General features: G+C 33.7%; 2 protein-coding genes across 2 annotated transcripts in view; both read left to right on the forward strand.

The window, feature by feature from the left end:
* LOC127845424 (uncharacterized) overlaps window positions 1-15,760 on the forward strand; it is a 564,768-nt gene that overhangs the window by 515,747 nt on the left and 33,261 nt on the right. The window lies entirely within an intron of this gene.
* Window positions 1-15,760, forward strand: part of LOC127845416 (uncharacterized) — a 577,557-nt gene that overhangs the window by 504,269 nt on the left and 57,528 nt on the right. The window lies entirely within an intron of this gene.

Raw genomic sequence — 15,760 nt, forward strand, 5'->3', positions numbered from 1 at the left:
TCAATTTGGTTGTGGCCTTACAGTAATATATTAAAAAGTAGACCCAATCTGAAAATATTGTGTATGCCCCGGCATCGACTGACTGAGAGGTATATAATGATTGACTCATCCTCCATCTCTACATGGTTAACACAAAATGGCACATTCCATAGAATATCAATTATGTTTCCTACAAAGCTTTCATACTTGCATTAATGTTGTCATTAAACACTATTAACACACCCACTCTAACCTTACCTCATGTTGCTGTTGAGGCTGACCTACATTCGGCTCAGACTAATGCAGAGTCCAATCTCTTGTTTAACCCTTTTCAACTTAGATACATATTTGTACACATTTGTAGTCTCTTACAAAATACTATAAAATTAAATTCCTATTTAACAAGATGCAAGTTGTAAAGGCCTCATTTTCAACCCTTAGATAATGATTAGCAGCAAACAGCATAAAGACCTGAACAGTCTGCGAGTTACTCGCAGGGTTAGAGTTAGAACGGTATTTAAGAACTTCTTTTTTCGTCAATCTGGTTGACTGCCCCTTTAAGGCTAGTGACTAATTACTGACTTTACAATACTGATCTATACATCGTATCTTAAAATCTGTTTCTTGTGCTAAGTATGCTGTCTCATCATGTGTTTTTAAAAGTCCTTTTTTAGACAGAATTTCACTACCAACACCCTACCAGCTTGCATGGAAATATGTATGACAGGTGCCCAATATACATAATTATGTATCTTTATCAAGACATGGCAGTGGGGAAAGATTCGTGCTTAATATCATTCAACATGTATTTCTATGAAGTCAGTCAAGAGCCAGTAATTCAGAAAACGGATGCAATTTTTATAAATTGCTATTTCCAGCCATCCACTATTTAAGTACTTGCAGTCAACAAGGATGTGTGTTGACCTTCTTGTTTTAATGTAGCTGTCTTATCCAGAGATTTTGATCTAGATTCCTTTCCATACTTGTATGCAGCGAGAAAATTGATGGCAGATAAAATTACGCACATGTTCATGTTTTTGTATGTTCCTACGTTAGCGTTACCGATCGCCGAAAACGCCATTGGCGATTACAATTCCTAGCTGGCGATTAAAATAAGATTTTCATGAAATTGGCGATTGAGAAAAGATAGACCCTATGCTTTACAAATGCACACTCTAAATGCCTGTTTTCAGGCCGTATCAATCGCCAGAAACATCGCTAAGATTACACAGATAACATCCTTACCGGAAAGGCCCCAGGGGATAATGACGACCGCCTAGGTCGATAATCCACATGGCTAATGTCTTAATTGGTCAAGCTTTACACTGCGACCAGACTTTTTTAACATTTGGGTTACTTGGCTATTTACGCGATGACTGAATCACTGAAGCGTGCCGTGTATGACCTATGCTATAGATGTTATGATTCAACGTTATCGAATCGACCAGTACGGAATTGTCGTTTAATCAGATGGGCGGAGTTTTGGCATTGACATAGCCACTATAAACTAATTTCCCAAGACACAACGAGAAAAGTAGATAAGAGTTACTTCCCTTTACGGTCGCTATGCGACTTGAAAGACCGATTTAGAAAGTGAGTTGCAGATTCTGGGAAAAATGGATGCTGCGAGCGAAAATGGAAAGTCGAAGCAACAGAAATTAACACAATTCTTTAGAAAAGAAAGCGGACAGAATAATGTAAACTCAGGAAATGACCAAATGTTAGGTTCGCGATCGGAGGACGTCTAAAATAGTGCAGACGTGAATGCAGAATAAGAAACGTCTATACCTGTCAAGGTTCACGGTTTCGCCGTGAGTCTCACGGTTTTTGACGTGCAATGGCGGTCTCATGCTGACTTAGTAATTTCTAACGCATTTCTTAAAAAACAAAAAAAAATGTTTGGATTTTATAAAATGTCGTATAATTACTTCCGAGACGGGCGGGCTGTTTTAGTGGTTTAAAACCTAAATACCACATGTACCGAAAACTGTTTAACGGTGTTAGTGTATCATTATCACTACGCCACTGGTGTCTATGTAAACAAATAAATTGGCTGCAAAATGTCAGCAAGTGGCTCACCAGCAAAGAAAACTTTTCAAGCAAAAAGAGCTAATTTCAGAAACAAATAGTCTTAATTTTGCTCAGAAAATAGCCCCAAAACGCACCACAGACAATCTAGGATCAAAAAAAAATCCGGGGGGGGGCATGCCGCCGGACCCCCCTCGATTTGGCGACTAAGTTTTTTTCCTTAGCGCCAACCTAGTGTTCATGCTATTTGCATCTTCCTCCCATGTCGACATTAGTAGATTTCATGCAGACAATCTGCCTTCCATGTAAACTTAAGTAGATTTTACGAAAATAATTGAAGGCCACAATTTACTGTACATGAAATATTAATGCTAGACATTGTTTAATCTATAAAAAAACATCTAAGTTGGCAATTTTGTTATGCTCTCTTCCAAAAACTCTTTTAATAATTTAACATTCAGACTGGAGCAGGATGAATGGTAGATTGTTCTCAAGTAGTTCAATACAGAGTCATGAATGCATACTTCAACCACTAGTTAATAACTAGAAGTGTTCTCCTCAACAAGGAAGATTTTATTCATAATGAGAAATGTTTAATTGAAACTTAAAGTGATTTTTGAAAGACACACTCAACTTAACAATACCATCATTGTGATTATATACTTGGAAAAAGTATTTTGAGTATGAAAACCCACAAATGGTTAAAGAGGTTTGTTTTTAGAACATTCAGTTCGTACACTTATACAATTTTAAGCAAGCTCCACAAGATACTTTGCAAATTATTTGTAATTGACTGACATATATAGTTTAATCATATAGAATACATACATGTGCTATGTTATCTCCTAGATCATCTATGGCAGTATAGTACTTGCATATTTCTGCATATAAATTTTTTATCATTTGTTTTCAATGGTTTTTATACCTCAATATAAGCAATAATTTCCTTTTCAGTTTTGCCTTATTAAAATGGCACGAGCAAACATTTTGGTTCAAATTTAGTTTACAAACAAGTTTACAATTCCACTGCAATTTACAGAATCATTATTATGTCCCCCACTATAGAAGTGGGGGACATATTGTTTTTTCCCTGTCTGTTGGTCTGTTGGTTGGTTGGTCTGTTGGTTGGTTGGTTGGTTGGTTGGTTTGCGCCAATTTTAATATTTGCAATAACTTTTGCAATATTGAAGATAGGAACTTGATATTTGGCATGCATATGTATCTCATGGAGCTGCACATTTTGAGTGGTGAAAGGTCAAGGTCATCCTTCAAGGTCAAAGGTCAAATATATGAGTCAAAATTGCTCATTTAATGTACACTTTTGCAGTATTTCAATATTCAAGATAGCAACTTGATATTTGGCATGCATGTGTATCTCATGGAGCTGCACAATTTGAGTGGTGAAAGGTCAAGGTCAAGGTGATCCTTCAAGGTCAGATGTCAAATATATGTGGCCAAAATCGCTAATTTTATGAGTACTTTTGCAATATTGAAAATCGCAACTTGAAATTTGACATGCATGTGTATCTCATGGAGCTGCACATTTTGAGTAGTGAAAGGTCAAGGTCAAGGTCATCCTTCAAGGTCAGAGGTCAAATATATTTGGCCCAAAACGCTTACTTTATGAATACTTTTGCAATATTGAAGATAGCAACTTGATATTTGGCATGCATGTGTATCTCATGGAGCTGCACATTTTTAGTGGTGAAAGGTCAAGGTCATCCTTCAAGGTCAAATATATATGTCAAAATTGCTCATGTAATGTCACTTCTGCAATATTAAAGCTAGCAATTTTATATTTGAAATGCATGTGTATCTCATGGAGCTGCACATTTTGAGTGGTGAAGGGTCAAGGTCAAGGTCATCCTACAAGGTCAAACGTCATATAGGGGTTAATTAACTTTGCTTTAATTAATTATCATTCTTCCACCACCCTTACCTATTTTATGTAGACAGATTTTGAAATTAAAGGTTATTTTGCGACAAATCGTGGTTATACTGCAATACATTATGGAGTTATTCTGCTATCAAAACCTGTAAATGTTGTAGGGCTTTTTTCCTTCTTTGCGTGTGGCCTGGGTCAGCCATCTCACAGTTTTGATGCAAGCATTTCACATGTCTAGTTTATCCACACTAGTTTACAAAACCAGCCTTTTTAAGTTGTTTGACATTTAACAGACATTTTGTATTCAAAAGTACAATTCATCCGTCTGTCTGTCACAATCTTTTTAGAGCTATATCTCAGAAACTATTCAAGTTTTTTAACATGAAACTTCAAAGGTGTCTATATATAAATGAGGAGAAGGCGGATATCAAGTCAACGAATTTGCTTGTTGTTAAGGAATTACAAGTATGAAACTGGTGAAACCAGTGTTGTAACCTTAGTTTGGCTAAAAAACCACACCAGTGCATTGAACCGTCAGTAAATTGTATAGAAAAACTTGAAATCCTTTCTTTAAAGTCAGCATGGGGATCCAGATTTGTTTGAATTAGAAGTCACTTTAAAGATATCACAGCAAGATTTAAGCATGCACATTTACAACGGAAATACCTTGAATCAGAAAGATCATGTGACGGAAGTGAAAACACTTGAGTTATGTTGTACTGGCAGAGAGCGAGGCAAGGGCAGCAATTTGGAGTAGATTTTCGTATTCTTATCCGTTTATATGTGTAAATTTTCTTTAAAGCTTGAATAATATCTTTTCAAATAGATTAAATTGCATTTTCATGAAATGCATTTTAATGTCAGATATTGTTAATATGTATGATTTATAGGGAATCCTATGCGCATGTTACATGGCACAATAATTGTTAGTGACAAAGGTTTTAAACTTGGAAAAATTATATTGCTTACATTTCTCACACGAGAACTAAAACTCAATGTATAACTTATGTGTCAAGCCACACAACAGAAATCACATAGACAAACATTTTAATGTTTGTCAAAATTATTGATTATGCATCATTGAAGATACAGTTAAACCTGTCAGAATTTAGTTGCTCATATGATGTATGATTTTATTTTTCGAAAGCAAGTGTCCAGCCAATGAAAATATTTTACTATACCTATGCATAAAATTCATCATTTTACAATTTCTACAAGTATGTGAATATTGTTTGTAAAAGTTTGAGGAGTTTGTGACTAAATTTCTCACAATTTTGAAATTTGTGGGATTTTTTTCCAAATAAATTGAGCATCTTACTTTTACTTCACAAAAAAGGAAAGAGAGCCTTCTGTTGTCATGGTAATTCAAGAATTCCCAGATGTTCAGTTCAGTAAAATGTGCCTCCTTAAATATGTGATATAGGAGACGTTTGACAAACATCATTTCTGCATTCGGCCCAGTGAAACCACATTTAAGTAGTAAAATGTTCATACATAAGTTACCAAACCTGTTTACTTGGTATACATTTTGCATGATTAGCTTAATATTTTTATTGAATGTAATTTCCTCAAATAATCTTAATTAACCTGACAAAAGTTTGTTTATAATTTAAGTGTGTTGTCGTCATGAAAACAAATGTATGTATTTTTTGTGGAAAAAAGGCATATTATGTATAAACAATCATGTTAGATTTAAAATTATATATAGCTTACGTTGTTTGTTAAGGTAATAACCAACGGTTTGTTATTCTGATGCTTGTATTTAATTCCTATTCATCGGAACTCCAAACCGTTGGTGATTACCTCACGAAGACAATTATTAATTTGCTTCTAATAAACTCATGTCCATTTTGTCTGGGTAAATCAACAAAACATGCAAAGTTTAATACTTTCATGCCATTGAAGTCGGGACCTACAATGATTTCATTACAGTTCATGACACCGACAGCAAAGTAGAGCAAAGTTACAGTACAGATCTAATAAAGCAAACTCCGATTTTTGGTTAAGGCCAAATAAAAAATAAAAGTAAAAATGTTTATCTCGACAATATTTAAATCAAAGTAAAATTTGGGCCAATTGATATCAAAAACCTGGTCAACAGGTTAAAGGTTACTCTTAAGTTGTAACAACTGTAGAAGCTACCCTTATGACTAAATGTTGATCACATTTGGTAAGAATTTGTATCATCACAATATCACAACAAAGATGAAATCTAAGTAAAGTGTATTCAAAACTTAGGTTACCATGTCAAATATAAGAAAAAGCTTATGAACACTATAAATGCTTTGATTGTTTTAACTTAGTCAAATGAAATATAGCCTGAATGGTTTAGGGTCGCATGGGTTGTATAGATTTTATAAATATCAACATAATATTCAACATCAGCGCATTCAAATGCCAATAGGTTTCATATTGTATATATTGACTATAACTTCCTTGTTAATTATGATCCTGGAGTCTTTACATTCCGCACTCCAGGGACAACATCCTTTTAAGCACATCGATAGACCAAATACTACTTATAACCTATTATATTCTGAACCGTCTTGTCACTTACGTTATGTAAATTGATGCCTATGTTGTAAATGCATAATGATTCTCTACAGCAGTTGTTTAAATGTGAATGCAGTGGTAAAAGCTGGTCACAAAACGAGGTTCAGAAAATTTGTATAACAAAATTAAGAGATTAATCGAGACCTACCTAAGTTGAAGGTTGATCACAATTTTATCCACTGCATACTGTTAAATCTTCTGTGCTTTAGTATTTACCTTGCATCTTGTATTTTGGTCCTCTACTGAGAGTTAGCTAACGTGGTTATTGGCTTCTCTTTGTGTTGTCTTTAATATGCTTCAAATCTCCACTTCAACCACTGGGAAGATTCGAACAAACCTTCACATAAATGATCAATGGGTGATCCTCTATCAAAGTTGTTCAAAACGTTCCAATAAGATGCATGTATTGATCATCAGTAGTACGTTGGCATATAGGTGACATTCACTCCTTTTTGTTAATCACTACTCTTGTTTTACATTGCACTCCTCTTTGTTCTATCTCGTTCCAACGACATACTTATTTGAGAGAACGACCTACTAACTCGAACTCGAGGGAACAGTCAGCTTAGTCGAGTGAACGATATAGAAAAAAACAGGAGTGCACAACTTAATGAATGAGGCGTGCAATCAAAAAAGAGCGGTGCAGTAAATATATGAGGGGTGCATTAAACAAAAGAAGAGAGCATTTTAACTATCTCAAGGGAACGACTTACTAACTTGTGGGAACGAGTAAGCTATGTTGTGGGACAACTTACTAAGTTAAGGGAACGATCGAGATAGAAAAAAAGAGTGCACAACTAAATAAAAAAGGAGTGCAACGAAACAAAGAGCGGTGCAGTAAGGTGTTTAATGCGCATCGCTTTTTTTATTGCACTCTTCATTTATTTAGTTTTGAACTACTCTTTTTTGTATCTCGTTATCTCGACTTAATAAATCATTCCCTTAACGGAATACAATGTACTTAATATTACTTACTTATCTGCCAGGAGAAAAAAAGTCAGTTGAGGAAGCCAAGAAATCATGCGAGAATTTCTAGCTGCTTATCTACTCTGGAATGTATGGGTGCAGTTTTAACCTACGCCTTATATATTTTAATTTGAGTAAAGATTTATGTTATTCAAATAAAAGTTGGTTTGCTATATTCTCAAATCTTTTTTCTAAAAATGAGGGATGTAGTTGACACTTGTTCAAAATTTCATTTCATCGTTCCTCAAAAGGTTGTAACTTTGTTGCTCTGGTATCTTCCCTACCATTGAGTAATTAAATGGTAATTAAAATGAATGTGTGTACTGTGCTGTGTTGTACTATTTGGCAATTGGTCACTTGCCTTAAATTAATGACCAACTAATTGCATGTCACTAACATGCAGTACTGCTCCAGCACCTGGAGTTTCACTTCTTTATTTTCAATGAAAAATTTAAAGATATAATGTTATTAATGCGTTTTGGTTTCCTTTTATTATTGTTTAATTTGAGTTGCAATGCTATGAGATTTTAATTTTATTCACACTTATATGTATCATGAATATTGCTGGACCAAGTGTGAGGTTGACCGTTCCAAGGCGGTAACTCAAGCTTCATTTTTATATATGTTTATGTTGTATTGTATTGTGCTGTGTTGTACTATTTGGCAATTGGTCACTTGCCTTAAATTAATGACCAACTAATTGCATTTCACTAACATGCAGTACTGCTCCAGCACCTGGAATTTCACTTCTTTATTTTCAATGAAAAATTTAAAGATATAATGTTATTCACTACAGTAAACATATAAGAACAATGATTAAAATATTCTATGTCTTCAGAATATCCACAAAACATGTGTTTATCATAAATCATTAGAAACAAAATATAACGATGCGCACACTATGCAAGTTTTGTCCACCAGTTTATACTTTTAAACATAAAGATTGACGTTTTTAAACGCACATTCCAATGACGTCATACTGTGGATTAACTTATTTTAAGGAGGTCTAATTTTCGCACACCTACCATTTCTCCAATTTATGATCACTGGAATATTTACCAATTAGGGTTTCCGCATTCTTCACGTTAAAAGTGAAACGTCGAATCAGATCAGTCGTAACACCCTATGCCGTTATGTATGAACATAAGACGTTCTTCTGACGTTGATATGAACTCTTTGTAAAAATATAAGCACAACTTTGGCATGTTAAACGTTTATTTGAAAACAAGTTAATAGATGCACAGCTTTTAACATGCTTTTTAAACTTTCAATGTGTAATGAACTGCTTGAATGCTATAACCATAAAAGTATACATCTGCAATAAAGCCTGTCTATAGTGAACATATCAAATGGCACTGAAGTCAGAAAGACATATACCTGTAATACAAGTATAAAATTAATCACTGCAAAATCTAAAAAAGATAAGCTTTAATTTCTTCCTGCCTTTCAAGTCCAAATGTGAAACATTTTAGTATTTTAATTATAATAGACAGCTTTTTACACACAAATATAATACCTAAAAATCTTACCTTTTACTGTAAAAGTAGTTTCCTTTGAAAACATCTTCTTTCTATAAGAAAGAACTTTCAATGAGAAAGGTGTTGAAACAATTATATTATTTTACCATCTTAGTGGGAAAACAGTGTCTTTTATCAACATAAACACCGATAAAGTCATATTTCTCCCTATCTAATTACCCATTAGCACAATAATTTGTGTTTCCTGTTGATATGAACCAGATACAGTAATTCCTTTACAAGGTAAGGGTTTCATATTATATTTTTTTACCTTGAATAAGGGGCACAACTGGCTTATGTTAAAATGATTTAAGTGCACTTAAATCCTTTTGGCGCATGTATTACCTCTCAATATGTACATGTATGAAAACATGTTGTGCCAAAAAGACTATAGTGCTATTAAAGCTTTCTTGCAGTCATGAAAAGGATATAAAGCATTCTGGCATACAAGGGATTTGTCGATAAGCACTTAGTGCACCTTGGTTCTGTCGGATATACTATGTTGTATACAAGATATGATTCAAGGGAATAGTGCAAATTGAACAGTATTTGAATAGCTTTCTAAACATGCAAAAAAGTGATTTTTGATAAAAAGTGCACTTACCACGTTCTGGCTCTAACCCCTCGATATGTTTATAACAGTTAAACATAGTTGTTGTTTTTTTCATTATAAAAATTCCCCCATTTACAAAAAATTTCCCCTCCTAAGGACTGCGGACCCCTTCCCCCAAAGTAGTGTGAGGGCGCTGGCGTAATTAATTCAACGATTATTTGTTAAAGCGCATTACGTGTCTAATAAATGTCAGAAAAACGAGGTTAATCAGTTCTATAAATGGACATGATGAAATAAGCATGTACTGGAATTAAATTGTTATCGCATAATTGTTACCGGGAGTTATTTGCACAACTTACTCGCTACAAGTAAGTAGTTGCTTACCACATGCAATTAATTTCTCGTATTAATTATGTGTCATGAGTAACACTTGTTTACAGTAAAAAGTTGTGATGATGATGCCCGAAACCGTCTTTAATGTACTGTTCTAGTTACCGGTTTTATATAACACATGTACGTGAATGGTACAACTCCTTGCTAATCAAGCTGCGATAAACTCTTACTTCATGCCCGACGTCAATAAAAAATAATTGTCGATAGTTAACCCCGCTCTCATAAGCATTCACGTAACGGATTGGACGATAACCATCACAGTTTGACGACTGGAAAGATAATCGAGAGTTTCCTGTGGTACATCCTTGCCAGCATAAATGACTGTGTAATGTGGCTAGAATAATCGATACGCGCGTCATGCTATCTCCTATCAGTGGATTGTCTATGACCCCATGTGGTGTTAATGGAGATTACATGCGAAAGTAGGTACCAAGTGCTCTTTTAAAACAGGGAATATTGATACACTGATAAAGAAACCTTGATTTTCTTGACATTTTCCATTTTCTTTTATTGTAAAAATACACTGATCGGAAAATTTCAAGGGCCCCGGGGACTTTCATTTCGAAATTCAAGCGCCCTGGCGAGAGACCGTTAAATGGCCTGTGGAAAATCCTGCATAAATACATATCAACATACCAAATGTGGTTTGGGCTTTTACACCTGTCTGTCTGCCTCTCTTATCTTACTGACTTGATGGTTAAAACTGCAACATTAGATTTATGGTGCACATAAGAAAGAGCGTGATTACTGCATATATGACTTAAAAATGGAAAAGAACAGTACTCTCCACAATACAGGTTTATACACAAAATCTCAATACAAAGAATTTACAAACAGAGCATTACCCATTTGCAATCAATTCAAAAGTATATAATAAATACAAAAATGTACAAAAATGTATTGCATGTTTAATACACTTAGTACTAACCTGATAAGAAGTAATACTAATGAAGATATATAAAAATCTGCAGCTCAAGCAAAAACTGACTGCTGACACTTTACTGCCCAGAACACAATGCAAAAGAGAAGGAAAAAAATCTGGCTGAACAGGTTTTAAAATCACTCAGCTATTTAAATTGGTCACAGTGATCACCTGACTGAGTTGATTTAAAGTCAGTCAACTATGACATTTGGTCACAGTGGTCAAAGGTAGATAATCTACTACTCTGATAGAAGTATTGGAAATTCTACCTGGATACATATGATAATTGATATTGTAATCAAGTTAATGAGTATGTGCGAATTGCAATATGTTTGCAAACATTTGCTTTATCTCGTCATTAAATGTTTACGTGAATCTTTGCTTTTATATGTTATGAGATATCGAGTTGGTTAAAAAAAAATGCTTCTCTAATTTAAAGTTTACAACGCAATATATCCCCTTTATGTAACAAAAGACAGTGTCTGTGTTGTTATGTTTCCCCGTGTTACACTCTCAAGTTTGAAAATCATATCAACAAGCTGAGAATAAAACAACATTGTTAAATTCGTTATGCAAGTGTAGACTTATTTCAATTATTGAAACTTTAAAATCACTTATTTTGTATAATTATATTAAATAAAATTGCTCAAATCTTTATTCCAAAGCCCTGTGGCGTATAAATCAAAGAATGTCTATTGGCAGTTATATTCAAAACCGAATTAAAAGAATATTCAAGAAATCGTTCTTTGTAGTCGATTTTTGTGCAATATTTAAACAATAATTTCTTTTTTTATATCAACCAATGCAGTGTCGTCGGGAATGAAAGCTCTGCTTTAATGTTTATTTAAAAATAAATGACACCCTATTATGCATATAAATTGTTTCGCAAATCAGGTACATATATTTTCTTTACCCTTCCAACAATAAAATATAGTATTTAATAATCACCACACTAGAGAAATGGAAAACTTAATTAATAACTTACAACTCAGATGCTTTTTGAACATTTATAAATAAACTCCCCTGCACATATACTTGCATAGGCAACTTTCGCTACAATGAGCAAACAAAGCATACATTTGTATTACGTAATCTGTTTTTGGAAGCATTTTATCCAGTGGTGTAATTAATTGCTTATGTTATAAAGAAAGTATATCATACTTCACCCTTTATCCGAGTAAACTCATTTTTTTATATGAACTAACAACCCTGCTCGATAAATGTATACGAAACACAATTTACGTTCAGCAGAAAAAGGCTTTCTATCCACCTGTGTATTATTTTGCTAGAAGAAATAAATCAGGTATTCAACATTTTCACATTTTCTAATGAACCACGCATTGTAAGTTGTGAATCATACAAAATAAAAAAATGCCTTGTAAGAAAAAACAATCGTCATATCTGAGATGATTTAATTGTAAAACTTGGTTTGCTTGTTTGCAGCATTTAGTCTTTAAACAGATTTTAACATGACTAGTAAAGGTTAGTCGATGTTTTTTGAGATACGGACATATTAAGATCAAAAAGATAATCGCATATACTTATAAGATCAAAAAGATAATCACGAAGCCAGTTTGTTATTCTGTGTCAATGACGCTTCATACGGGTGCAGTGCATACCAATGTAATGCTTAGTAATGTTAAAGATAGAGCAGGACAATGGTTATATAGCATTCGATCTGAGACTACTGGCCACCTTAATGCTGTCCTCGGTTTGTATTTTAGTTTGTGAACTTTATTTACTCTGGTTAATGTGCGATTTAAGACATAAATGCCTGATTGCGCTATGCTTGTGTATACTTGGTGCGTTAATAAAATAACTTGAATAATACAAATGATACTAATTTGATCATTATAAAAATTGTTTTAGTATGTTTAGACCATCACTTATATGATTGGAATAAATTCAACTTTTAAATAAACCGACTTGTGTAATCAATACAAAAAATATGTAACAGTGCATTCTACATTAAGAAAAACGCTGGAAATAACTCCACCGACCAATGCTAATAAATGATCACTCGCCCAAGCTGCATTAAGGCAGCATGTAACAATTCTAACTTAGTAGGCTGCCAGCATCTTGATAGCATAATTACAATCAACAAACTGTTCAAATAAATGAGTGTGTGACCATGAGGTATTTTTAGTGATAATAAAACAAACCTGATTCATATCCTCACTTTAGTGTGTGGAAAGAAGAACAAGAAAGTTAATATAAGATAATTTGAACGATATAATAAAACTAGCAGAGGAAATCTGCTAGTCGGTTGATGATAAACAAAAATATTATATGTTTGCAATATTGTTTCCTTACAAATATTGTTTATAGTGTGATTTTCTTTAACTAAACAATCCCGAACACACTGCATACGTTTGTATAAAGCAAAATAACACTTTTAACTCTACATATAACATACAATTGTGTTATGTTTATGTTTAAGAACAATAGTGCCGTTTACTTGCGAAATAATTAACGTTTTGCATCAATTCATGTGCGACGTTTGTCGATACCGATATTGTTTCTTAAAATAAACACTAGAAGACAAAATGATAGATTCGGAAAAACACTCGTACATACATGTAAAACCACAATGTTTCATTTCTCTTCATAAGTTGTCGTAACTGTTTCAATGTCCAAGTCGACTTCAAAATAATTCATAACAGCTTTGAAATAATTCTAATACGCCTGCTAATTTAAAAGTGCAGATGCATGGGAACGTACACAACAGTACAAACGTGACGAGTGAGTCATTTTCAGTGAATCGGTATTCGCATTCTTACAGCATATACCCAAAGTAAAGATGTTAGTAAAATACAAATCAAATACAAATACTTGGAACAGTTCCCCAGCTAGGTCTAAATGGAAGGGCACCCCGCCCTACCCTCCCTACGTTCCGCCCTGCCCTACTGGTGCTCCGCCCTGCCCTTTTGTATTATTTTTTTAACATATTATTAGTCATAAATCTCTTATTACATTGTAATAATTAATGTATGGTTTAATGCTAATGGCAATGATTTATTATACGCGTTGAAAATTCCCTTTTGACAAAATAGCCCCCCCCCCCACTTTGCCCTTTTCAAATCCTAGTTGGAGCACTGCTTTGAATAACAACTTGTTTTGAGTACTGTGTAGATTCTCAATCACCCAAAAGCACTTTTTTTAACCAGACAGTTTGTTTCATAAAAGAAAAAACCTTCTTATTTCGTTATTAACAAGAACACTTACAACTCTCACGTAGAGGTTCAAGTGTGCAGGCATGTCTCCGCATTGAAACACTTGAACATAATGCTATATTCTATCAATAAGTGTTAGGCAATGAGCAAGTGTTCGATTTGAATACTCAGAATGTATGGATAATAAATAAAAATCACCTAATTTAAGTGTGAATCAGCGCGGAATTGTATACAGTGAGTTCAATCAAAGTAGAATCCTGCTTTTTGATGCAAGCAAGTTGCAATATTCTCATGTTTAACTCCTGCAAAACATTAGTTTTGCTTCACTTTGACACATTTGACACCAACTTGAAAAAACGACCAGAAATGATCTTTTATGGAAATAATAAAGCTCTTATGAAAATATTTAGTTCATTTTTATGAAAAATAAGCTATTACAAAATCCTAAACATTCATTGAGGAACATTTCAAGTTACTTCAGTATTTTGACCATAATTATTTATATTTTGACTCTTCATTATTTTGAGATATTAGGTCATTTTGACTCCTGGTTTTGAAAATCTACTGAAATCCCGGGTATAACAATTTTCAGTCAGGTTATGGCTGCCATGTTGGCAGTTTTGGAATAAATTTTGAAACTTTATCAACTTTATCAACAAATGTGTGTAGACATTTTATTTTATAATGTATGCTCATTGTTGTATCAAAGTTACGCTGGTAATTAATAAAAAAAAGTGTATGCATTTTCAATGCTTAAATCGGTCATTTAAGCGATATTCCTATTTTTATCCATTTAGCGAGTATTTACGAATCGAACTTTGGTTTAAATGTTTCAATATTACACTTGATATCGTTAGGCATTGAATGTTTAAGTGAATCATTGCATAAATATGTTAATGAAATCTAGAGTTATTATCATTAGAAGCTGTCGGTATAGGTAAGAGTTTGTTGGTGTCGCAAAGTCACGTAGTAACGTTTGATGATCGTATGACAAAGCTGCTATATAAACATGGGAGTTAATTTTGCAATACAAGTGTGTATGAATTGCGCACGCTTATTTCAATTGTTCCAGCATGAGTTTAAATGAGTTTTTACAATAATATTAAATCAAATTATTCCAATCACTTTTTGTATCCCCTGTGGGCGTTTAAATCAATGAAAAGTGTGATATTTAAATCTTTGCATTCAATGCACCTTATAAAAACAGAAAATGACATTTAAACGTGGCTTCTTTATAATTAATTCTTTCGCCAGAGTAAAATAAACTTGCGTTATGTCACAAAATAAATTTTAGTTGGAAACGATAGCCTATCTATAATGGTTACATTCATTTATCATATTAATGAAACACCAAAAACTGTTTATTATATTTTGCAAATATTCGTACTTAGCTTTAACATACACTATCAACGAGACATTTTCGATGTCTGCACAAGTAACTAGATTGGGTCTCAGATACATATGGTATGACGAATGACGGATATTTATAAGTATATTGCAAAATAAAAACACATCACATAATGGAGCACTTGGCGCCCAACACAATAGGGCACATCATACAGCAAGGTTCTGCTTTGAACCGATTGGTCGACCTTTTTCCGTAACAAAAAAGCCGATTATTTTAAAATGCTACAGTGTAAAGCGAAGTGGGTCAATCAGATTTCAATTGAATGTTTAAGTCTCAAAACGTGTGCAATCAGGATAGCCCAGTTCACAACCATCAAAACGATCGCTCCGATTGATATAATAGATAGAACGACCTAAGCATATACAGCTCATCGTCAAAATAAC

The sequence above is a fragment of the Dreissena polymorpha genome, chromosome 9 (genome assembly GCF_020536995.1).
Source record: "Dreissena polymorpha isolate Duluth1 chromosome 9, UMN_Dpol_1.0, whole genome shotgun sequence".
NCBI lineage: Eukaryota > Metazoa > Mollusca > Bivalvia > Myida > Dreissenidae > Dreissena > Dreissena polymorpha.